General features: G+C 43.0%; 1 long non-coding RNA gene across 1 annotated transcript; it reads right to left on the bottom strand.

Annotated features, from left to right (window-relative positions):
* On the bottom strand, positions 1 to 13,709 carry LOC310828247. Its single transcript, XR_014556778.1, has 2 exons — positions 13,458 to 13,709; positions 1 to 368 (listed from the first exon to the last, which is right to left on the bottom strand). It is a non-coding gene; the product is annotated as an uncharacterized lncRNA (long non-coding RNA).
* Positions 13,710 to 26,998: the final 13,289 nt, after the last annotated feature.

Raw genomic sequence — 26,998 nt, 5'->3', positions numbered from 1 at the left:
TCTGTTTCTGGACCATTTATTTGAGCCTTTTACTTTACAGGTAAGATGTGAGGGCGATCTGGCTGCGACATGTGTCACCCCGTTGATCGCCAGGGTCGATTAGACTGATCTGGCTGGCTAGGCCAGTGTCCCCTCCCTCCCTCCCTCACCGCTCCTCCTGCGTCCCTTCCGAAGCTGTGTGCTTGGTGGACAGCAATCCCAGATTGAAGGAGTGTGCTGTTCTTCGGTCAAGGGTATGCGATAGCTGCACTCCCCTTCTAGGACCTCCAAACCAGCTCAAGGTCCCTTTGTAGGAGAACGTTAGGTAGTCAAGCTTCCAAGACTCCCGACACATCCAAGTAAGATGCTGCATGTGCCAGTTTGCTATTCTTTAAGAAGAAGAAGAAAAGGTAAGATTTTCCATCAGAGCAATTTTCCACATTTCCTTATATAGTCATACCTCGGGTTACAGATGCTTCAGGTTGTGTTTTTTTGGGTTATGGATCTGCCAAAACCCGGAAGTACTGGAACGGGTTACTTTCGGGGGCCACGCATGCGCAGAAGTGCCAAATCGCGCTTTGTGCATGCGCAGAAGTGCCAAATCACGCTTTGTGCATGCGCAGAAGCGCCAAATCGCAACCCGTGCGTGCGCAGACGTGCCCCTGCAGGTTGCGAACGTGCATCCCGCACAGATCACGTTCGCAACCCAAGCATCTACTGTACCACCGACTCAGCAGGTTGGAGTGTGACTGCTTTTCGAAACTGGTGATTATTAATCTAGCTGCCACGATAAAGAAAAGTATTAACTCTTTAAAAAGATATCTCAGTCGGCAGTGGCGGAGCTACATGTTGCAGCCCCTGGAATGGAGAACAGGTGGGGGGGGTGGCCAGCACACATCCCGGGGGCATGCCGTGTGTCCCGGAGGGGGGGGCAGCCGCAATAGCACCCTTTCCCCGAATGGCACCCGGTGTGGGCCGCTTCCCCCGCCCCCACCTTTGTCCGCCAATGTCAGTCGGTAAAAAAGATACCCACATTGGTAAAAAAGATAAAAATCCTGCATTGCAAATGGGGTTGGACTAGATGACCCTTGTGGTCTCTTTCAACTCTACCATTCTATGATTCTACCAAAAAAATTGAAAATTATCAAAAATAGACAACAATGGCAATTGAGTGCTCACTTGTATATTTTGGCCAGTTGTTTGGTTTATTTCATTAAAAACCTCCGACCAGCATTTACGGCCAGGACTCTGCTTGCCCCAAAATGGAAAGATGACAAAACACCAAACAAAGAGGACTGGCAAACCAAGATGATGGAATACGCATAAATGGTGAAACTTACAGGAAGATTAAGAGATAAAGACAATAAAGACTTTTAAAAAGTCTGGGAATTACATATGTTGTATCTGCAGAAATAGAAATAGACTCGCTACAACCACGAAATGAATGTAAAAGATAAGGAACAATGTTTTGAATATAATTAAGTATAAGAAGTACTTTTAAAGAGATGATTTAAAACGATAAGAATGGGAATGTTTTTAGATAAAAGAATATGAAGCTAAGATATAACAGTGTAAGCAGGAGGACTATATTTACCAAAAAACCACATACATATGTGGTTGAGGGATGTGGGGGGTGGGGAAGAATGGGTGTGTGGGTTTTTGTCTCTTTTTTTTTTGAATTCTTGGGTTTTTGTCTTTTCTATAAATTATGTAGATTATGGGAATTTTTAATTGTATAAATCAATAAAAATTAAAAAAAAACCACTGACCAGCATTTGAATGTTTCCTTTCATGACCAATTGTAAAATGTACCAATTCCACCACAATTTATCCATCATCCCGGGGGGGGGGGGCGTTAAGGATGCATTATTTCTATTTGATTTTTATAAAATCCTTTTATAGTTTTAACTGAAGATTTTTTTTATTACAGCTTTTGAACAATTCAATTAAAGTAACCAGCAGCCAAAACATGAAAATGAAAAGGCTGAGTCAGAATTGAGAAGGGAGACGTGAGTTATTTTGACAAGATAAACCAGGGATGGGGCTGCTCATGAGTCACTTTTTGAGGGGACGGACATGCTGGTTTTGATTGGGGCCAGAGGCGCCAAGCAGAGCAATGGATGCTGCTCTTGCTTTTGTATAGTACCATACATTCCACCATTGCAAAAGCAAACGGTTTCAACAAACACACCCCCCGCCCCCATTTCTTCACCCTCAATACAGGCAAGCGAGAGACATTATCACAATTCATGGAAAGATTCCAGCCAAACCAACGTGTAGGAGGGGGGTGCAGGCAGGACTGGTGAGGGTGGGGCCTAAGTAAGTCCCAGAGGCTATCTTGAGTCCCCATTGTTAGTAAAATTAATAAATATAATGTACTACTGGCTTATTTATTACATCTTAATCTAGATGCATTTCTCTCTGAGTGCCTTACCAGGGGACACCTATGATGTCTTTGGAAAACTAGCTTGAAAGAAGCTACCGACTCCTGCAATAACCATAGATAATTTCTATTATTTCTTTTAGCAGCAAGGGCCTTCTGTGACCTCTTTCAAACTATACCATTGCTGCTGCTGCTTATTTTTATTGTAAACTGCCTGAGGGCCTTTTGGAAAGGTGGGATAGAACTCCAGAAAATAAACAAAAACCACATAATTTTTGTTTCAGGATAGAAAGCTGCTCTTTTTTTCTGCACATACATGCGCAGAGAGAACACCCCCTCCCTCTCTCTCTAATTTCAAGTGGAAGAGCTGCCATCTGGCCTGCCTTTAAAAATACACTCTGGCCCGCATCCAAAGAAAGTTAGTCATGCTTAAATCCCATTGAAACCACTAGGAGAAGATATTTGCAGCTAACTTGAATCCCATCACTCTCAATAGAGCTCTCCACCCGCTTTTTCCAACTCTGATGTTTGCTCTCTATTCTTCCATCATCCCACCCTGGCATTAAGGTAAATTTAAAGACATTTAATCTGCCTTCAGCGGAAGCTTGCTTTGGATTGCCAAGGTGCCACAAAGTGCTTCAGGGGTCCCTGCTTGGACTCGCTTCATTGTACAGATCCTGCTTCACCTCCAATAAGCCGAAAATCCCTCTGAGATGCAGTATTCAACTTCTCCTTGGGAGCTGAGATTCATCCAAACATAATGCACACTCCTGGCAAATATTCTCAAAACTGAAGACCCACCAACCCCAGTATTTTATTTTATTTTCAAAAAAAAAACTTTACACAGGTTTACTATGTAAGAATGTAATCAACATGATTACATTGCGATTGCAAGGTGCAATGATTGTATTTATCACCATGTTACTATCTGGAATAGTTCATCATTGAAAATAGTTCTGTTCTACATATTGCACACTATTCTGCCCACACATGTTTATCATCACTGGGCCATGGCAGCAGGTGGATCTTTGAACTATAAAGGATATCTCTACATACAGTAAAAGTGCTGCATTTCCTCCTCGTGGTTTTAGCACCTTTTCAACTCAAAATTCAGAACAGGCATTTGTAAGTTGCACTTCTGGAGTTTGACATGTGAAGCAGCTGCATATGATATTATTATTGGCAATAGTCTGGTGGGTAGGAGAAGGAACAGGCCACAGCAATATCTTGAGCCCCCTTGCCTAATATGAGGCTGGATTACATAACCAGCAAACCTTATATATCATCCTGTTAGATTTATGTGTGGTGTAGTTTATGGATATATTTATACCTATGACAGATTCATGTTGACACACCGTATTAGAGAAGCATAGTATTGTACAGTTGGAAAGGACTACTACTGCTAGCCCAACTCCCTGCAATGTAGGGATCTTTTGCCCATGACCCTGCGATTAAGAGTCTCATGCTCTACCAACTGTACAGGTTTAACATCAGATTTAAATTGCATCCACATCTCTTCCCCACCCATACTTTTCAGATTTGCCCTCTGTTATGTACTGAAGTTCTCACCCTGGGCCAGCAGGGGGATACTGTAGATAGTTATGCAAATAAGGGATCGAAAGTGACGTTCAGTGATTGGATAGTTTTAGAAAATTGTTACAGTTACGTTGTACTGGAGCTCTATATAAGCAGGCTGACTGAACCCTTCAGCTCAGTTCTGTTCTGGCCTCTGAATAAAGAAGAGCTGTTTGAAGAATCGCTGTGTTGTCTGATATGTTCACCCACAACTTAACACCCTCCATTCCTTTAATTCCGTTCCTCTTACCAGTCTTCTCCATTTGATTTCCTATTGAGGTGCAATAGTTGCTTGAGCTGCTGCAGTTACCAATACTGTTCTGAGCCAGACAAAAGGAAAAGAGAGCGATCTGTGTCTGTCCCTTCCTAAGTAACCCCCCTGCTCAGCCCCACACAGTCTACACGAGGGTACATGGCTGTACCAGCCAGTGCAGCTCCCAAGAGACCTCTGGCAGGGCAGCAAGCTCGAGGGCATTAGCGCTGCCTTGTTAAATTGTCTCTGAGCTTTACAATCAGATTGAAAGCAGCATGGGCAGAGATAACCTACTTTTAATAAAAGGGACAGTGGAGGAAAAAGTATACGGGAGCAGAAAGGAATAGAAAGCCTAGGATTAGTGGAGCTAGGAACAAACCTAGGGGAAGGATAAGAGGGAGAGAGCAGAGAATGACACTTCTCCAGTTATCTAGTTATTTCATGGCATGATTTAGATATAGCATCAACATTGTGCACAGTACTTTATGGAGCACAATGGACTAGTCCCTGCCTGGAAGAGCTTACTGTCTATAACATTCAGCACAGAAGAAAAATAGAGGAAAAGGAGGGAAGTGGAGGCAGGGGGAAGCAGGGAAGCAATATGTGGTTCTTTCAGTTATATGCATTTCAGGCTTAGGGATTTAGTTGCAGGAGGGCCTGAGACTCAAGGGTGTTGTGTCATAGGCAGTACTTTTTTCGGGGGGGGGGGGGCACACGCAGGGGGACGAATACCCCTAAACATTTTGTGAATCTTTGTGTTTTTGTCTATTTACTGTATTTATTTTCCCCAATTTGAACTATAAAGTGGTGATTTTCCCCGAGTCAAACATTTTAAATTTTTTTTAGAAAAAAAGCACTGGTCATAGGTGTCGCCAAAAAGGTGAATTTGGAGGAGGGATTGAAGTAAGGGTGGCACCACACAGGCATTACTTTGTTTGGATATGGGAAGGTACTGTTGCTACTTCCACGCCATTATTTTCATCCCATTGTTGTTTGCATAACACCTACCATATAAAACCACATAACACATAACAGACCACATAACACCGGTCTTGAAAAACCTACACTGGCTCCCAGTACGTTTCCAAGCACAATTCAAAGTGTTGGTGCTGATCTTTAAAGCCCTAAATGGCCTCGGCCCAGTATATCTGAAGGAGCGTCTCCACCCCCATCATTGTACCTAGACACTGAGGTCCAGTGCCAAGGGCCTTCTGTTTTGTTTTTTTTAAAAGATTTTTATTAAAATTTTAAAGGTTACATAAATCACAACAAAAAAACACCCAATTAAACCAAAAAAGAAAGCAATACATAAAAACAAGTCACATCAAAAAAAAAGATAAAAAATGGAAAACAGACAAAAAACAAGCAAAACAAATATGCATAGAATCAAGGGGGAAAAAAGAAAGAAAAGAACAAATCAAACCTTTACATAACTTTCCTTCTTTAACTTATTTCCTTGACCTCCTCACACCTCCCCTCTTTGTATTCTGATTCAGTTAGTTATTCCAGCAAATCCTTCATCCTTGTTTTTATCCTAATAATTTATCTTAATATACTGTAGTTTAACATTCTCTTCTTTCACCAATTAATCATCCATTTTTACTTTATTTAATCTTATTTCTCATTAAAACTAGGGTCATAAAAATTTCATTCCACGATTTTTCCATTTCTCATTAATTTTTTTTTATTAAAAAAAATTCCTTATATACACTTTAAATTCCCAATTTCTTTCCTCCGTCTCCCCTCCCTGGTCCCGGCCCCTGCCCTCAGTTCCATCAACCTCCCAGCGTCCATCAACCTGGAGATCTGATATCCGAGGCTCTTAACTCTTCTTCATTTCCCTTCTGCCGATCTTCTTGATAAACTTTGGTGCTAAAAAGCAGATCTCGGGGGAGCTCCAACCCAACGATGCTTATATTCCTTCTTGACAAGTCTGCCAGGTTTCCATAAATAAAGCTAGGGCCCATAAAGTATTCCAAACCTTGTTTCACATTTCTTCCAAGTCCAAAGGCCCCCAAAGCTCCAATCTCCTCCTGGCTCAAATTCATATTCCAAAAGTCATTTGATCCCTGCATAAAGGGATCTCTCCACTTTTCCTTTTCCAGATCAGGCCAGGCACCCATCTTCAAAAACTGGCTTCTCCTAATTACAGTCATATAAGGCCTCAAGTTGTAACCCTCCATTTGCCTCTTTAGGGTTAAAGCTCCCCCATATTTTGCTTTATATTCTACAACAGCAACAACAGCAACTTTCTCCTTCTCTAATTCATCAATATGTTCAGTTAAGAAAGATTCTTGTGCCGGGTTCTTGTAGACTTCAATGCTGATGCCCACTTTTGTTCCCAAGATATCAATATTAGTAGCCATGACATCTATATGTTTATGCAGCTTTCCCAGCAGATAAATTGTCCTATTCAAAGCAGACGCTATTTCTTCCTTTACCGACATTCTTAAGAAATTCAATGTCAAAACTAGTTTCTCACAGTCCTTCAGAGTAATTTCGCAGCTGCACACTTGTAACAATGTCCCAAAACTCCCCCTAGAGGGAAGCAGTCTCAATTTGTATCAATCCTTTCCAACACAATTCCAAAAGTAAATTAATAACAGTTCCCAGTTCCTTTTTCTTTTTTTTAAGTGCAGAAGCAGACAATAGAAATAATGTCTTTCTTTTAAAGCTAGCTGTCAAATTAATGCCAACTGTCAAATTAAAGCTAGCTGTCAAGTTAAAGCTAGCTGTCAAATTTGCCCTGTTTACCGTCGATGGACTTTTTGCAAACTGTTCCTAGGTTCAGAGACGTGATGCTTCAATCTTTAATTTTCCGCCTTCTCCTGCAAGTTCACTTGGTCAGAATTGATGGTTTCAATCAGTGGAGTTTTAATCCTTTACACGAGACTTTCCAAAACCTTAGTTAGTAACTACTTTGCTTCAGTCTATTTACAGAAAGGGAAGGTGGACTTCCTGTTTAGACCTTCCCGTTCGGTGCCAAATTAAATTATTTAAAAGCTCAATTTCCCGTTCTACTCACGGGTTGTTGTTTAGAATCCAATTGTCCACATGAAAAAAGTCAGCGCTCTCCGACAGCGGCAATGCGGCTTCGCTCCGTGAAATAAGCGGTCGATTCAAAGCACCGCGCCTCTCACCCCACATCGCTCCGGATTCCCGATACCGGGTCTCCCCGCGAGTAAGTGGGCGCTGAAGGTGCCAGCCGAATCCCAGGTTCACAGACTTCTCCCGTCTGTGATTTCTAAGGGTCTCCGCTGTCGCCGTGGCGGTCAGACCCTGTTTTTCACGGAGCCGGTTCCTCCCGATCGGAGGAGCTCCACCATTGACGGAGGCGCTAACCCGGAAGTCCTCCAAGGGCCTTCTGGCGGTTCCCTCACTGCGAGAAGCCAAATTACAGGGAACCAGGCAGAGGGCCTTCTCATAGAATCATAGAATCATAGAGTCGGAAGAGACCACAAGGGCCATTGAGTCCAACCCCCTGCCAAGCAGGAAACACCATCAGAGCACTCCTGACATATGGTTGTCAAGCCTCTGCTTAAGGACCTCCAAAGAAGGAGACTCCACCACACTCCTTGGCAGCAAATTCCACTGTCGAACAGCTCTTACTGTCAGGAAGTTCTTCCTAATGTTTAGGTGGAATCTTCTTTCTTGTAGTTTGGATCCATTGCTCCGTGTCCGCTTCTCTGGAGCAGCAGAAAACAACCTTTCTCCCTCCTCTATGTGACATCCTTTTATATATTTGAACATGGCTATCATATCACCCCTTAACCTCTTCTTCTCCAGGCTAAACATGCCCAGCTCCCTTAGCCGTTCCTCATAAGGCATCGTTTCCAGGCCTTTGACCATTTTGATTGCCCTCCTTTGGACACGTTCCAGTTTGTCAGTGTCCTTCTTGAACTGTGGTGCCCAGAACTGGACACAGTACTCCAGGTGAGGTCTGACCAGAGCAGAATACAGTGGCACTATTACTTCCCTTGATCTAGATGCTATACTCCTATTGATGCAGCCCAGAATTGCATTGGCTTTTTTAGTTGCCGTGTCACACTGTTGGCTCATGTCAAGTTTGTGGTCAACCAAGGCTCCTAGATCCTTTTCACATGTACTGCTCTCAAGCCAGGTGTCACCCATCTTGTATTTGTGCCTCTCATTTTTTTTGCCTAAGTGCAATACTTTACATTTCTCCCTGTTAAAATTCATCTTGTTTGTTTTGGCCCAGTTCTCTAATCTGTCAAGGTCGTTTTGAAGTGTGATCCTGTCCTCTGGGGTGTTAGCCCCCCCTCCCAGTTTGGTGTCATCTGCAAATTTGATCAGGATGCCCTTGAGTCCATCATCCAAGTCGTTGATAAAGATGTTGAATAAGACTGGGCCCAAGACAGAACCCTGTGGCACCCCACTAGTCACTCTTCTCCAGGATGAAGAGGAACCATTGATGAGCACCCTTTGGGTTCGGTCAGTCAGCCAGTTACAAATCCACTGAGTGGTAGCATAGTCAAGACTGCATTTTACCAGCTTCTTTACAAGAATATCATGGGGCACCTTGTCAAATGCCTTGCTGAAATCAAGGTAGGCTACATCCACTGCGTTCCCTTCATCTACCAGGCTTGTAATTCTGTCAAAAAATGAGATCAGGTTAGTCTCGGTAGTGGCGCTCACCCTGTGGAACGCCCTCCCACCAGATGTCAAAGAGAACAACAACTACCAAACTTTTAGAAGACATCTGAAGGCAGCCCTGTTTGGGGAAGCTTAATGTTTGATGTATTACTGTATTTTCATATTTGGCTGGAAGCCACCCAAAGTGGCTGGGGAAGCCCAGCCAGATGGGCGGGGTATAAATAAATTATTATTATTATTATTATTGCATACTTGGTGCCTGTAAGGTGCTCTCATTATGTAAAAGGTAAAGGTAAAGGACCCCTGGACAGTTAAGTCCAGTCAAATGTGACCATGGGGTGTGGCACTCATCTACAGGTAGCATGACAGCATCCCTGGGTAGATTGCCTCAAGGTGTACCCAGTTCTTCAGGTTTCTGAGCAATTTTAATAGGAGGACATGGTAAGACCCTCATCGGAATATAGCTAAAACTGAAGTTGGTGGCCTGGATTGCTCCCGTTGTTGCGGAAATAGTGGTGTTTTATATGGCTCTTAATATCACTCATCCTTTTTAGTGGGGCCACTTTTGCTTCATCCAAGTATGTCCACAGGGAATTCTACCCCTGAGTCAAACGCGACATTTTCCCAAATTGGGATAACAGGAAGGCAGTGCGGTATTTACGGGGGTGGAAAAAATCGAAACGTCCTTCATCCCTTGGTAGTTGATGTCTGGCTGAGCTAATTTACGTCCACAGCTTTTAATACAAATGATTCTGAAACAATTTTGATCAAGGGAAAGTACAAAATGTTCTGATGGGTAGTGGAAGAGAGATAAGGAATCCTTTGCTGACTCCTCTGCATCAACAGTCCTTTGAAATCTCTCACACTACAAAAGAGGAAAATGAAATCTTTTAAGACAAATGTCTTAGACAGATATGGCTTCAGTATGGGAAAATTGCATGTGGAGCATGTACTCAATCGTGTGTGGTGAATGCATATGCATTTGTGCATGTTTTAGGGTGGTAAAAATAAAAAGAGATAGTGAAATGCTTTAAAGGGATCATTCCCAACTGGGGGAGTGCAAATTAAAATGCAATTGAATGTAAGCAAAGGTAATGTGATGCACCACTGGGGCAATCCTCATCATCATCCAGGAAGAGCATCTTGGGGTCACAAAGCACAGCTTGTTGAAAATACTGTGCAGCCGTTGTGAAAACAATGAATTCCACATTGGGGTATCGTTAGGAAGAGAAGCAGAAATAAAACTGCCAATACCGTAACACCTTTCTACTAATCTGTTCTGTTGCCACACATAGGAGGCTGCTGTATACTGAGTTGGAACACTGATCAATCTAGAGCAGTGTTGTCTGCACTGACTGGCAGCAGCACACCAGCTGTCAGGAAGGATTCTTTCCCTAACCCTAACTGGAGATGCAGGAATCCAACATACAAAGAACGTGCTTTACCACTGAGCCACAGAAGTGCAAAGGTTACGACATTTGGCATACTGTTTACAGTTTCAGTCGCTACATCTCAAAAAAGGTATTTCAGAGGTGGAAGAAGGGCTGGAGCAACTCTTCTATGAGGAAAAACTATAATGGCTGAGGCTTTTCAGCTTGGGAAAAAATGGTGAGTGATGGCAGACATAATAGGGGTTTATAAAATTATTCACAGGTGGAGAAATTGGATAGGAAGATTTGACCCTCCAGCATTTCATAATACTAGAACATTGGGTCATCCATTGAAGCTGAATGGTGGGATATTCAGGAGAGGAAAAAGCATTTCTTCACACAGCACATAGTTAAACTAGACAAGATGTAAGAATGCTTTATATGCAGAGCAGACAAATTCATGAAGGGCAAAGGTTATCAGGCTACTAATCATGATTGCTGGTGTTATGAGTGTTTGGAGGGGGATAGATCCCCCTAAATGTGTTATGAGTTTATAAGTTGGAGATCCCACCCCCCATCCTTAGATTTAATAAATGATAGGAATAAGTCAGTGTTCAGAGTATTAAGGAAAGCTGCCAAACGCTGAATCTAGCAGTGACAAAAACACAGGCCAGGAGGTCTGGGGTTTCTGGGTTCAGGAGGTCATCTTAGAAGATGGGGCATCAGCAACAAACAAAGGGAACAGAGTACTGGGCCATTAAGAATGATTGGCAATGGAAACACTCCAGCTCTGAGTGTTTTCATTATCCTAATTTTGAATCTGTTGCTACAAGGCCAGAACATCTGCAGATGGGAAGGCTCAGGCATATGTACCTAGTATGACCACCTCTCACTTGCAGTAAAGAGGCTGGATGTTTCTTGTAAAGACAGGAGGTGAAATCATCTTGAACAAAATGTGATACCTATTTTTCAACAGGAGGGTATCCTTTCATAGTGACACTTAAAACCTTTAGGTGGCAGCCAAGGGCTATCGTTTTAACTTCCACATGCACTTTAATGCTCATGTTTTCAAAATGGACCTGCATTCAAAAGAGCCAGCAACTAATGATATACTTGTAAAATTGATTACTTTGTTATCCACGAAAGATACTCAAGACAGCAAGATAGTTAAGAAGGAAGGTGCAATCCATAAACATATTCTGCTGGGCTGAAGTTGCCTTGTCCTGTCAGTCGCTATATAAAGCAGTGTAGAAAGCAAAGCCCTGACAAACCCCAGACACGGCTTTTGGAAACCACATGGCCCAGCTACTATGTAGCAACCTCTGATTGGCTGAAACAGTAGCAACAATTAGCAGGCTTGTCATGGACTTGCTGTTGTTCCCACTACAGTGGTACCTCAGGTTACAAACACTTCGGGCTACAGACTCCGCTAACCCAGAAGTAGTACCTTGGGTTAAGAACTTTACCTCAGGATGAGAAAAGAAATCGTGCAGTGGCAGCGGGAGGCCCCATTAGCTAAAGCGGTACCTCAGGTTAAGAACGGATTCAGGTTAAGAACGGACCTCCGGAACGAATTAAGTCCATAACCAGAGGTACCACTATATTGGCTGAGCTCACAATGGTTTCCTTCTATGATGTAAAAAAAGAAAAAGAAAACACCGTCTCCTTGTGGCTCCCCTCCCTCCCCTCATTCCAACATCCCAATTCATAAAATAAACATTTGAAAAAAAGAAAACAACACCAACAACTTTCCAGAAATTAAGAGAATGGATGGAAGACTGATGAAAGCACTTCCTTTGTCAAAACTTGGCCTTCCCCCAATCTCAGTGGGCTGGGAGGAACAGAGTGACAGCCAATAGCCAAAGCATCTAATACGAAGTGACAGGAAGTACAAGATACTACTTCACACAGACCACAGTTTAAACTGTGAAATGTGGTTACGGAAAAATGCAGCCATGGCCATAAACATGGCACTGGCAAAGAAGAGGGGGTGGGGGAGCGAACTGCCCCCGGTACCACGATCGTAGTGGGGTGCCATCGCGGCTGCTATCGCGGCTGCACCCCCCGCCCTGGGCGCCATGGCCCCAGGACACGCACCAGCCATGCCCCCACCTGCTCTCTGCCCCTGGTGCCAGAGCATGAAGCTCCGCCCCTGAAACTTGGATGGCCTTCAAAGAGGGAAAGGAGAAGATCAAAGAGGCTATGCCTGCTGGTGGCTACCAGCAACAATGGCTATGTTCTAGCTCCACAGTTGGAGGTAGCAGGGGGCTGGATGCCAGTTAGGAAAGCGCTCTTGTGCTCAGGTCCTTACAGGCTTCCCAGAGGCATCTAGTTGAGCTTCATTAACACGTGACCCCAAAATTCTGCCCCCCCCAAAAAACTGATGCCCAAGTTTAGTGCTAGTTTTGTGCTGTTTTGTGCCGTGAACTCCATGTTTTGTGCCACCACCACCCCAAACCGAGCAAATTGGGGGCACAAGTAAATGGCCAAAAATCCAACCTTGTCCGATTGACCCCAAACAGGTGCCAAAGTGGTATGCTGGTTTGGTGTCATTTTGTGCCTCAAACCCTGCTTTCTGTGGCTGAAGTTGACTAAGTCCCCTTAGCTTAAGTCCCTACTTAGCCAACTTAAGTCCCCATTTAGCCAGCGTTAGCTAACTAAAGCGCCCACGTATCCCACTTAAGTTCCCACTTAAGTGCTCACTTATGGCCCCCGGGTTGAGTGTTAATTACTCAGTTTGGGGGATGGCACAGAAAGTGGGGCTTGTGGCACAAAATGGCACCAAACTGGCACACCATTTTTGGTACTGGTTTGGAGCCAATCACACAAGGTTGGGTTTGGGGCCACTTACTTGTGACCCTGTTTTGAGTGACAATTACTCATTTTGGGTGCCAGCGCAAAATATGGTTTGCGGCACAAAACTAGCACCAGATTTTTTGGTGGTGGTGGGATCTGGAATTTCTCTGTAAGAGAACAGGAGGACTGGAAGAGCCTTTCATCTGATCCAGGAAGGCACTTTTTACGCAACAGCACTCCGGCTTAGGGGAGAGATCAGTCCACATGTTTTTGTTTTTGTTTTAAATCATTTCATGCCCATATCTTCATTTCTCTCAGATCATGTAACTTACAACTATGTGATCAGCAATGACATATCTTGCCACCTCCATAAGCAGAGAATATAAACGTGTATACAGAACGCTTCATAGTTTCCATTTGCAGATATATGCGGAAATATGCATTTGACCCTTTAGAATGATGAATAACTTTTCATTAGTGTACTTACAGTTGCAGGTTAAATATATAATGCAGGTTGGTGTTTCTTAAGTTGCTAAAAGCATCTTACATAGATTATACTGTTACTGACTAACTAACTCTGAGGCAGGCAGCACCACAATATAACATACCTGCTGTTCCAACTATTAAGACTGTACTACCAACTGAACCAATGGAAATAACTGCCATAACTGCTTCAGGTGCATGACATCACAGAGTTCTACTGCTCTTGCAATTAACCCTTTGCATGTGCCTTTTGGGTGTTAACATCCCCCCACAAAAACCCCCATAAAATATGTTGGTAGGCAAGCTTTCACCCTTTTCAGGTCTTCATAAATGAACATGCAAAGGGGCATCTGGGGCATTAATATAACACCACTCAGAGACTCAGATATGGCTTAAATGAACATATATGGGCTCTACCCTAAACACTGTTCCAGTTGATGTCCATGGGTTGGAGGCAGACTGTCTACAGCAAGGAAGCATCCTGTTGTCAGAGACTGGCTGGGTGGCAAGGAGTGGCGAGAGGAACTAGCTGGCGAACCCCATAGGGAAGCATCAGAGGAGGAAGGCTCAGAGCCTGGGGAGTGCTGGTGGGACACTGAAGACAGGTCAGAACTCAGCTCCGTGGCACCTCTTAGGTGGGCACCATTGCCGTTCTACTAAAAGAGCACTGAGTAAACCCATTGAAATTAATGGGCCTGGCTGACTTGGGTCCATTCATTTCAGTGGGTCTACAACCCTTTGTGTCCTGTTTCACTCTCCTTTACCAACATTCTCCTTTCTTGCCATGAGTTCCATTATGAACTGTCTTGTAGTTGTGCCACCTACATCTGGAAATAATCCCCCCAGCCCCTTTACCTCATGTTCAGTATTCTAGTATCAAGCGGATTTTAAAAGCATTCCTCATTGCCTCATGATCTAGTACCTAGCATATGAATTATCATCCTCGGCCTGAGCTTCAGAGACAAAACAGCATCTCGTCAGAAGTCTTTTGTCTCGAGCTGCCAGCTCAATCCCTGATACTCATCTTATCCATTTTCTTTTATTTGCTCTGCTCTGGGAAACGCACGGGTGTATCTTGCAGTTATGTAACGCGGGTCCTTGCTTTCTGCGCCTCTCTTGTCAAAGAATCTGCAAGCCAGCAGAAATGTGGAGGGTATCTTCCTTGTGAAAGAATTTGCAGACAGCATTCCTCCTGTTCACAAGAATATTCAGTTTAAAGATCTTAGAGAATGCAAAAAGGGAAAGGGGGTTGAGGCAACTCAGCACAGAAATAGTGCAGATTCTGATAGCCCATCTGTAAAAACTCCCCCCACTCCAACATGTCAGATGTTGGACTTGAAGAGTTGGCGCAGAAAACAAAAGCTTCATTACCTCCAGATGAAGCAGATGCAGTCTTTTCTTAGACGATTACAAGAGTGTTTGGGCTCTGAAGCAGTAATACATTAATAGTGGAAGTGAAGTGCTGAGGTGTCGTCATCCGAGCTGCTTTGATAAGGCTTTATAAAACCTCTGAGAAAGGCCCACATTGTGCTTTCAAGTTTACAAACAAGACTGTTAAAAGGTAGATTGCACAACACAGGAAGGATGACTGTGATCCAGCGACTTTAAGGTTCTGGGAATTGTTCAGTGAATAGTGAAGTGGCTCATTTATATACAAAGCTTCTAAAAGATCATCAGGGACCATAGCTCTCCCTCCCAAACCCCAGTGTGCCTGGAGGACAATGATGCAGCAAAAGGTCATGGTTTAAATGTGTAGCCTTTGTATTTTTAAAAATTTAATATTAAAAGTGTACAGGAGTGAGGGGTCATTTTCATTGGGACCATGATGCATGGGGAGTAGAGAATTATTCCTTCCTTCCTCAGCCATGAAAAATAGAGACTATGTTGGTTCCAAGAGCTTATCTACTGGCAAAGGTTTGATTAGGGATGGGCAAACATATTCATTTTGGATTATCTTGGTTTTTCATATTTCCAATCTTAAATTCAGTTCTCCACATCAGTTTAGTTTTTTTTATATAAAAAAAAATGTCCTCATGAAAATTCACCCACATTTTAGTTCAAATTCCTCATAATATTTTCACACACAAGTCTGCCTAATATACACATTTTTGCAAAATAATTTCCCCATATATGTTGCATAGTCATACATCAATTTCACTAATATCTGCCTTTATAGGCACATTTTACCTTAGTATATGCATTTTTGTGCACATTACTTGGCTGGAGAAGTACATTGCAAAATTCAAAGAAGTGCGAATTTTGAAGAATGGCTGTGTTTCGGTCCATTTTGGAAAATTCAAATCAGGCAAGTTTGCCTTAGTATAGGAAACAAAACAAATTTCTGCCCTGTTCCTAGGTTGCATTACATCACCAGGGACTATCACTAACCCTCATGTAACATGCCGGGATGATACTGAAACACTGAAATGGCATTGCTTATAAATGCATAGTGGGTGGGTGGGGAAAATTTTCAGTGGGACCACAGTGCATGGGCTGGTTCAACCTCATGAAAAGTAGCATTAGGAAGGGAAAAACCCCTATCCATTGTCTGCCCTCAGAATGGCATCTCTGAATGCATGATACATCAGTCTGCTTGCAACAGGCCACTGTATTAATTTATTCCATTTATATCCCGCCCTTTCCTCTGAGGATGGTGTACATGGCCGCTCTTCCACAATTAATTCCCCACAACAACCCTATGAGAAGGTTAGGCTGAGAAGCAGTGAGTTCCATTGCCAAGTGGGGATTTGAACACAGGTCTCCCAGGTCACTCTAACCACCTCACCACACACTGGTTCTACTTCCACATGTAAATCAGCGGTTCTCAACCTGAGGGTCCCCAGATGTTATTGGACTACAACTCCCATCATCCCTGAGCTCTGGCCTTGCTAGCTAGGGGTGAAGGGAATTGTAGTTCAACAACATCTGGGGACCCACAGGTTGAGAAATGTAAATAAATGAACCTTTCATTCAGAGGATGAAATAATGTCAGATTTTATCCCTGCTGCTACAGTGATCTGGGCAAACAAATGGAAGCACCATATATGAATGTCAAGGAGAAGAAAAGTCAAAGATTGGTCACCCCCCTTCAAAAAAACAAAAACAAAAATCCAGAAGGAGCTATGTTTTCAAAATATAAGGGTTTTTTGTGTGTGGGAAAAAACCCCATCTTCTTTCTCCATGGGAGCAAACAGGTTGCTATGGAGACTAACTGGTGCAGAGGCAAAATATAGACAGATAGAATCTCCCCAGAGCAATGACTTGAGCACATGGCATACGTCAACTATTCACACTGAAGAGGAACTAACCATAAATGCCTCCTTTTAGATCATTCTTGTCTCCAAGATATAAAAGAGTATAGTTTATGGACATCTATTATAAGAATAAGGCCTGGTATCTTTTAAGTTCCATTGGTGGCATGCTAAGAACCCAAGTTTTATATTTTTTGCTGATGGCTTTGTCAACATTGGAAGAATAGTTATTTATTATTACACAACAGGTAGTAATCCTTCTGTATTTAACAGGAGTTGATGCAGCAGTGATAATGCAGCAGCGATTCCTTCTCATGAGTGGTATGGTGGGAATCCACAGGAATTTTTCCAGGGCAGAAGGGCACTGTGGGGGGGGGGGGAGAGTAAAATGCAGAAAGGGGAGAGCAGGTGAGCCTCTCTCTCTCTCTCTCTCTCTCTCTCTCTCTCTCTCTCTCTCTCTCACACACACACACACACACACACACACACCCCTACTCACAAACACTCAGGTTCCACAAATCTTAGAAACTTTCTTAAAAATGAAAGCTGGGAATCTAGGGGTTATGGTTCATTGGGGTGGGCTGTCTCTTTGCTCCCCACCAGGATTTCCAAGGGTGGTGCTTGATTACCTTTTGGTCACAACTATCAAGCCTGTTTGTTTTTAATCCACCATTTGGAAGTGGTAGTTAAAAGGTAGGGATGGGTGAATCTGTCAATTATAGGTTCTCCAAATTTCTATTTCCCCCCCAAACTTAAATTCAGTGTTCCATATTCTCACATCTGTTTGTTATTTTTTTTAATCGTCATGAAAATTCACCAGCATTTTAGGATGAGTTTCTTTTAATGTACACATCTGTATGCAATTTTGCCGTGTATACTCATTTTTGCAGAGCAATTCCCCCAAATATAATGCATTTTGGCACACATTATTCCAGTATATACACATTTTTCTACCCATTACTTCCTTGGAGAACTGCAGTGTATGAGACTTTCAAAGGATGGCTGTGCTTCTACTGCACATATGGTTTCGGAAAGAGTGCGTTAGGAAGGTTTGCTTTAAAATGTGAACTGAACTGATTTAGTCTTCCATTCCTGTTGAAAGATCCATAAAATCATAAAAATAGAGTTTTCTGTAATCCATGGAATGAAGTAATCTTGGGAGAGTTTGTTACTGATTGCTATGAGATTCAAAGATGGCCTGAATAATTTACCTCTCTAAAGTCCTTTTTGGGTGATGCATTTTTCAACTGAACTTTTTTCAAGTGGTTCATAAAAACTAGCTTGGCATGTGAATGAGTAAGAATACTGCAGTGATAGTATGAGACGTGAGGACCAGTAAGGAATGGGAAAGCACTGTAAATAGTAAAGATAAATGCACATCCTGGACTACTATTCCAGTGATGCCCCCTAGAAATATAAAACCACAAAAGGTCTAACCACAATTTAGCATACTTTGAACTTTTCTGACATGAAAAATTACAGCCGATGATACTGAATCATTTCGAGAAACATTACAGTAATATATTAACATATAAAGGCAGCAGGAGGTGATGTGAAGCCAGTAATTTTTAAAGGTTATATTGATGCCTACTAAAGACTATCAGAATGACTAATGACTACCATAACAATGGCATCTGATAGTTCTTAAATCATACCAGTTTGGATGGAGAACCTGTGGCCCTCCAGATTTTGTTGGACTACAAATCCCATCATCTCTGACCATTAGCCACGCTGACTGTGACTGATGGGAGTTTGAGTCCAACAACATCTAGAGGGACACATGTTCTCCATTCCCAGATTAGGGGACAGCTGGCCAAACCATTGAACAAGTGGGATTATTGGGTAAGGTAGCAGTGGGGTCTCTCTAGCCCACAACTTAATTGGGCCTGGACAGTATTCTAATTTGATTTGCAGGCATCACTGATCTTCTGAATTTGCAAAGCCCTGGGCCTTCAAGCAGTCACAGCTGATATTTGGTGCTTGCAAAGCCCAGTTCCTTGGCCTGTGTAGTTTACTTTCAAAATGCATGAGCAGTGAAAAATGTTTCACCTGACATCATGGACCCTTTCACCTGTCAAAATGGTGCACTCGAGTTGGCGGGGATCAGGATCCAGCCTACTGGTCAGATCCAATTCTCCAGCCCTGGTGTAAGGCACTTATTTGGCAAGACAAATAAGGAGCCAGTGGTGCCAAAATGGTGAGGAGCTCACTTCAAGGCTGGTTCCAGATTTGAGGGGAACCTTGAGTGTCATCTTGTGGCTATTCTTCACATTGGTAGGCCCTGCCAAGCTGACTTTGCCCCAGCTGCAGCGAGACAATTAGCCTATAAGGCATGAAGCCACCATTGCATTTCCCACAGTGTTCTGGAGCAATGATAACTTGGTGGCATTGCAGGAGGTTAAAATGGTGGCTCCAAGCTAGCTGGCCCAGAGGGCTTAGGGCAACTCCAGATCTGAGGGGGGCAGGTTGTCAGGTATACATTGCTTCTTTTCAGCTAGGCCTTTGGTTGTGATGGTGGGAAGTAGAAAGGCTATTGAATACGCAGAGAAGAAGGAGGGAGAATCTCAGCCATGGGAAAGAAGGAAGGAGACAGTCTTTGGGGACTGAGAACAGTGGGAACATGATTAGCCATAAAGAGCCTGGCCTGGATGTGTCCAGTCTGGAGAAAATAAGATGAAGCACTTACTTACTTACTTACTTACTTAGGTAAAAAGGTAAAGGTACCCCTGCCCGTACGGGCCAGTCTTGCCAGACTCTGGGGTTGGTGTGCCCATCTCACTCAAGAGGCCGGGGGCCAGCGCTGTCCGGAGACACTTCCGGGTCACGTGGCCAGCGTGACATCGCTGCTCTGGCCAGAGCCAGAGCCAGAGCCAGAGCCAGAGCCGCACACGGAAACGCCGTTTACCTTCCCGCTAGTAAGCGGTCCCTATTTATCTACTTGCACCCAGGGGTGCTTTCGAACTGCTAGGTTGGCAGGCGCTGGGACCGAACGACGGGAGCGCACCCCGCCGCAGGGATTCGAACCGCCGACCTTTCGATCGGCAAGCCCTAGGCGCTGAGGTTTTACCCACAGCGCCACCTGCGTCCCTACTTACTTACTTACTTACTTATTTTATTTATTTCCAGACTTCAAGCATTTGAAATGCTGACCAGAATTTGTAGCCACGATCCAGAGGTTCTGGGCACTGTGATGTACACAGAGAGTGACTGCCCATTCATCTCAATGGAGATAACATCCATCACACACACACACACACACACACACACACACACACACACAGAAATCCATGTACTCATTTGCTACTTCTGTTGACAGAAAGGTGTGTGCCAAAGTTACTATTCAAAGAAGAACTCACTCAGCTGTGGCAAATGAGTTTAGTTTGTGGTAGCCAAAATTGAGGATGAACATCAGGTTGGACGCAAGTTTGTTAATTGTAATAAAAGCCTGGCAATGGAACAAGTTGTCTAGGGAAGTTGTGGAATTTATACCGCTGCAAATTTAATTAGAGAAAAGAGATTACCTAAGCAGAAGCAAGGATGATTTCAATGTAGAGCTTGCTTCCTCAAGAGAAGTGACCTACATGACCTATGCAATCCTTTCTCATTCTTAATGGCAGAGAATACACCTGCTTTGCCTGTGTGTTGGTAGTGACCCTAGATATGGATCCCTCTTGGCATCAGACACAGCACCACATTTAGTGGGGATTTCAGTGTCTATCTGGATTAGCTGTGTGCATTGAACTCCATTTCTAAATCAAGGCATTTGACTTTAATTTGAGGTGGAAAGTAAGGGAAATGGAGATCAAAGATGCCTTTAAAGCTTGAACAACTGGGCAGTCCTCATCTGGACCTCATCAAAAAATGCCTATTCTAGTTTCTAAACACATCAAGAAATGTACATCAAAAAAGTACACATAAACTATCTGTGCAACACCTATATTGTCCATTTATGGCTTCTTTCAGATATCGGTATTTCATCACAATAAATTAGCTGGCTGCTTTATATGTATATAAATAGACCTAGCCCTAGAAATGAAGAGAATCTTGTTACATTTTAAAGCCTCCTGAATTAGTTTTATTGTTCAGGGGTTTATTATTTGAGTTAGGGAATATGGAAACTAATTATATCTGTTATTAAGTGGGTATCTTTGGCATTATTTTTTTAAAAAAAGAGATAAATTTTAAGATGTCAGAAATGATTTTTCAAGTGAAGAATGCATAGTTGTTTTTTGGGAATCAGCAACTCATTATTTGCTATTTCACACTTCTGCCATTGTCCTTAACTATTATATCTGTCTATCTATCTACCTATCTATCATCTATCTATCTACTATCTGTCTACACACACACATACAACAACACACAAATCCATGTGACGGGGTGAGCTCCCATTGCTCTGTCCCAGCTCCTGCCAGCCTAGCAGTTTGAAAGCAAACCAGTGCAAGTAGATAAATAGGTACCGCTGCAGTGGGAAGGTAAATGGTGTTCCTTTGCGCTCTGGTTTCCATCATGGTGTTCCGTTGCACCAGAAGCGGTTCAGTCATGATGCCCACATGACCTGGAAAGCTGTCTGTGGACAAACGCCAGCTCCCTCGGCCTGAAAGAGATGAGCACCACAACCCCATAATCGCCTTTGACTGGACTTAACTGTTCGGGGGTCGTTTACCTTTTACACACACACACACACACACACAGAGAGAGAGAGAGAGAGAGAGAGAGAGAGAGAGAGAGAGAGAGAGATTAGGAGGAAGTGCTGGTTTGAGAATATGGTTGTAAACATGTCAACATAAGAAAACCCACTGGCTCATATCAAATGCCTATCAAGTCTGGCATCCCATTGCACAAAGTGACCAATGAGATGTCTTTGGAAGCCCAGAAGGAGAACCTGAGGGAAACTGGCTCTCCCTCTTGTGTTACCCAGCAATTGGCATTCAAATGTGTATTTGGGACACTGTGTGTATAACTTCTGCAAATCATTCGCAATGATCCTGAGCATGAATTCTACATCATCTTCAGCCCTGAGGATAAGATCTTCCATCTATTAATTTTGATGTGATTTTACTTCTTTACTAGTCAGCTTGAAATATAACTGGGGAATATGTCTGTGCTTGTTAACCTGCCAAATGGAAAGGATGACGTACGGTTTTATCATCAGCTTGTAAAAACAACAAAAGCTCACTTTTCAGTCAATTTTAGATGGCGATAAAGAGTTCTCAGGGTGCTCTACGTTTTGCACGTGGAAATTCCCTTCACAAAGTTGTAAGCCAACGACTAAAAATTAAGGTCAAGTATGGGTTCAGCACTTTTGTTTCTAAGCGCAGTCAGGCAGCGCTTCAAAACAAAAATGCTGAACCCAGACTTTTCCATTCTAGATTTCATGTTCTGCACTCAGTAAACCCAGTGGTTCCAGAAATAGAGCCTTGTGGATACGCAGCAGCTCTTGACAGTACTATATAATTGCACCATATCTGAGGTTTTTTTTAAAAAAATATAGCATAGAGCAATGGTTTAGAAAAAGAAAAAGGAACTGTGAAACTATTCCCTGATTCAAATGTCACTTCAGCCATGATCTGACAAGAAGTCCTTAGGAAATCACAAACTTTGAGGATGAACTCCCATCTATAAAATGGGGATACTCACGCTGGTCTGCCTTAATCAGTGCTTTTCTTCTGAGGGCACGCAGGGGTACGCATACCCCTAAACATTTTGTGAATCTAAGTTTGGCCTCATTTAAATATGAGTAGGAAAATGAGAGTACCCCCTAAACATTTTTTTTAAGAAAAAAAGCACTGGCCTTAATAATATATACAGTGGTACCTTGGGTTACAGATGCTTCGGGTTACAGACGCTTCAGGTTAAAGACTCCGCTAACCCAGAAATAGTACCTCGGGTTAAGAACTTTGCTTCAGGATGAGAACAGAAATCGTGCTCCGGCGGCACGGCAGCAGCAGGAGGCCCCATTAGCTAAAGTGGTGCTTCAGGTTAAGAACAGTTTCAGGCTAAGAACGGACCTCCAGAATGAATTAAGTTCTTAACCCGAGGTACCACTGTATATTAATGTTAATTAGATTAATTGCAGGATTGTTGAAAGGATCACTGCAGGGAATGGGAATTTATGGCTCTCTACAGGTTGCTGGATTCCAGCTATCATAAGCCCTCAACCAGCATGGTTAATGGCCAAAGATTATGGAAGTTGTAGTGCAAGAAAATCTGCATAGCCACAGGCTCCCCATCCCTGGATTACTGAGACGATGCACTGATTTGAGCATTTCATAACAAGTGCTGATCATTGTTTAGGGACCATGGGCATGACACCCTCAACAAACTGACTCCATGGACCAGAGCACTCCAGGCACTTCTGTCTTCCACTGCCTCCCGCAGTTTGGTCAAACTCATGTTGGTAGCTTCGAGAACACTGTCCAACCATGTCGTCCTCTGTCGTCCCCTTCTCCTTGCGCCCTCCATCTTTCCCAATATCAGGGTCTTTTCCAGGGAGTCTTCTCTTCTCATGAGGTGGCCAAAGTATTGGAGCCTCAGCTTCAGGATCTGTCCTTCCAGTGAGCACTCAGGGCTGATTTCCTTCAGAATGGATAGGTTTGATCTTCTTGCAGTCCATGGGACTCTCAAGAGTCTCCTCCAGCACCATAATTCAAAAGCATCAATTCTTCGGTGATCAGCCTTCCCTACTACTGGGAAAACCATAGCTTTAACAATATGGACCTTTGTCGGCAAGGCGATGTCTCTGCTTTTTAAGATGCTGTCTAGGTTTGTCATTGCTTTTCTCCCAAGAAGCAGGCGTCTTTTAATTTCGTGGCTGCTGTCACCATCTGCAGTGATCATGGAACCCGAGAAAGTAAAATTTCTCACTGCCTCCATTTCCCCTTCTATTTGCCAGGAGGTGATGGGACCAGTGGCCATGATCTTAATTTTTTGATGTTGAGCTTCAGACCATATTTTGCGCTCTCCACTTTCACCTTCATTAAAAGGTTCTTTAAATCCTCCTCACTTTCTGCCATCAAGGTTGTGACATCTACATATCTGAGGTTGTTGATATTTCTTCTGGCAATCTTAATTCTGGTTTGGGATTCATCCAGTCCAGCCATTCACATGATTAATTCTGCATATAAGTTAAATAGGCAGGGAGACAATATACAGCCTTGTCATACTCCTTTCCCAATTTTGAACCAATCAGTTGTTCCATATCCAGTTGTTCCATATACATGTCTACTCAGAAGTAAATTCTGCTGATTTCAATGAGGATTACTCCCAGGTAAGTCATTACTGTATTGAAGCCACAGTTTGCCAGCAACAGAGAAGGCATTTCATTGTGTGTGTGTGTGTGTGTATGTGTGTGGTGGGATTTAGGCCAGTAAGAGAGATCAAGAACATCATACTGCTCCAAAATTGTGAAAACCACAAAACATGGACTGATAACGTGTGAGGAAAAATAAACCATGCAAGAATATAAAAAGCTAAGTGTTCCAAGAGAATCTGGTTGTAGAAATGCAGTGACAGAGGAGATCAGGTGACTCAAGCGTTCCTAAACTGCCTTCCTAAATCAAGCATTTTAATATTCCCAGTGGCACCCACAAATTGAAAAATCAGCTTCAGTCTCTCTGCTGTACTTTGAAAAGGATTAGCCCAGGTTGATCCCTAACTATACTATACAACAACCCATTCCACATGTGAAGAATGCATTTATTATGACTGTGATGATAGATCCAACCTCAGTGGTATTCGTAGTCAGCAGTCCCCAGAGGACCATTGCCTTAATGTTTGGACCCAGATTGTCTTCTGAAGTTACTCCTTGCATTAACCATGCCAGAATTTGTGTGTGTGTGTGTACATTCCACAAAGCTAGGTACTGATTTCCCTCTAAATTGCAGCTTTGACCATCTGTTAAACATCTATCATAAGGCCCGTGCAACTGTGGCAGATGAAGCAGGTGTATTGCTCAAGGTACAAATAATTCTGGCACAATTATGTTCCAGGGAGAGTTGAAGCTGAACAGTTGCAGGCTCCCTTGGTACAATGTAAATCACCTTCCATGCATCTAATGAAGGGTGTCTGTGTGTGTGTGTGTGTGTGTGTGTGTGTGTGTGTGCTGGAAAGTTGGGAAGAGCAGACTTTTCCTGGATTTTGGCAGGCTAGTCCTGCGAAAGTTCTGACATATCTAACTAGCAGTACCTATGCGGAACAACTCTTCTCGGCTTCTGTCAGAGCAAAGACTGTCAATGTGGTTACTGGATCCCACCATCCAGTATTAAATGTGAGTGGAGGGAAGTTCTGTACTGCCATGTTCTGCCCAAAGAGAAGCCCCTGGAAGTCTGAACCAGTAAGTCAATGCCATCTTTCGTCTCTCTGTGTTTTGACTAACATCCTTTTCCCTGTTGATACTGTTAAATGGTCACCCTATCTTTATCTACAGGCACTGTCCCCAGACTGTCAGTATTTTGCAGGACAGATTCAACCACATTACAAAACTTGAGGTTTGCACGTAAAAAGTGGATTAAAGGGCTTTGTCATGTCGTGCAACTGTTGTGCACACCCACAATCTCCGACCAGGGATCCCTGCACTTACCTAGGGTTCACTTTCCGTGGATTTGGTGGACCCAGCCTCCCACGTTCTGCTCCTGCCATATTTTTGACTTCACCACCCCCAGAACACTAAGGACAGATTGGCATCATCAAGGGAGCTTTCTGTCTCTGAACTGCAAACAGCTTTCCAGAAAAGGATCCCATTCAGAAATCTTTTAGGAGGCACAGTGGGGCCAATATTCTTTCTTTTTTTTTACTTTCTCACAACAAAACACATGAGTTTTGTATGGGGGAGGGAACTAGTGTAACACAAGCATTTTAGTAACATAATCTCTCTCTTTTTTGGAACTGTGACTATTTTTTTTTATAATTTTGCTTTATTGAACGGCTGATTTATTTCATTTCAAACATCCAACAATTATATTTTCAGTCAGACCCTGAAGGATCTTAAGTAATGCTAGCAAGCCTGGTGTAAAAATGGATTTCTACTCAGTGACGTCACAGTTCCATTTAGCCTCTAGGATTTCTGTCAAAACAAATACATCTTCCTCTCCCATACGTCTCCCCCCCCACCCTCTGCAGGGTTTACACTTCCTTCTTTGGCAATCATTTTTTAAAATGCCAGTGATAATTTTTCTCTGTCTGGTATTAAATTCCCTGAAACGATTCCCTAAAACTATTCATGCCTTTTACAGAAAATGCAGTGGATCCAATTAGTTATTTCTCAACCTTTGTTTTGAAGATGTGATTAATGTCACCAAAAAATAAACACGTGCACAGCAACTAGTTTTAATTCACGGAGAAAACTTTAAGAGGTGGCTTCTCTCTTAGCAACATTTCCAAAGTCAATAGCGTTCAGCGAATCTGGACCTGAGCTTCTTGACTGAGGCTAGGGGTAAGCAGCTTAAAACGCAGATATCAATTCTTCCTGCTGAATTCCAGTTTCATTTGCATGTTGCTGTATACACCAGTGGGGATGCATGCGATGTGGATTAGCTGTTTGGTTTCCCCGCACCTGCAACTGTCCCCTCCAACTCCTCTTCACGAAGCTACCACCTGCACATGTGCAACAGCTACCTCAAATGTACACACCTCAGCTGAACTATGAAGTTGAATGTGGCTTATGTTTTCCAATCAGAGGAGTGTGGGGAGGGGAGGGAGAATCTCTCTCCATAGTTAATAAGACCCTGTTTCACACAGATAAAGCAATTATTTTGTAACAGTTTTGAATATGCACTCTGGGCTTGTTGCCAGCCCACTGCCTAATATAAATCAGTTCTGCTCCACTAACTTCATGACCTACATACAGATGTGCAGTTACTTCAGTTCTTGAATCACATCATCTTAATATCAAGCAGCTCTGTACATTTAGTTTAGCTTTAAAAAAGGTGTGTCAAGTTAGGAAACTACAGAGAGGTTGGCAATAAGGGTACAACAAGTGGGACCTCCAACAAAATGTTGCAGTATATCTTCACCTCCTAACAGGTGCACTGCTCTTCAGGATGTCAGACATACAGCCATGGCTTTCTCCTTGATATGATAGTATAGTATAAGCTGTCAGAAGCTCAATCATTCACATTTAGGATCAATAGTGGTGTATTATTTAGAACAATTGAGGCTTCAGAGCTTTTATGGCTAAGGTATTCCCTAGTAAGCGCTCTCTCTCTGTCTCTTTCTCTTTCAATACTCCAAGATTTTTTTAGTTTGCCGTAATTAGGTAAAAGTAGGGACGCGGGTGGCGCTGTGGGTAAAACCT

Source organism: Podarcis gaigeae (genome assembly GCF_964106915.1).
Source record: "Podarcis gaigeae genome assembly, chromosome: 12".
Classification (NCBI taxonomy): domain Eukaryota; kingdom Metazoa; phylum Chordata; class Lepidosauria; order Squamata; family Lacertidae; genus Podarcis; species Podarcis gaigeae.
Note: the sequence above shows the minus strand (reverse complement) of the source record. Positions and strands in the feature narration are given on the sequence as shown.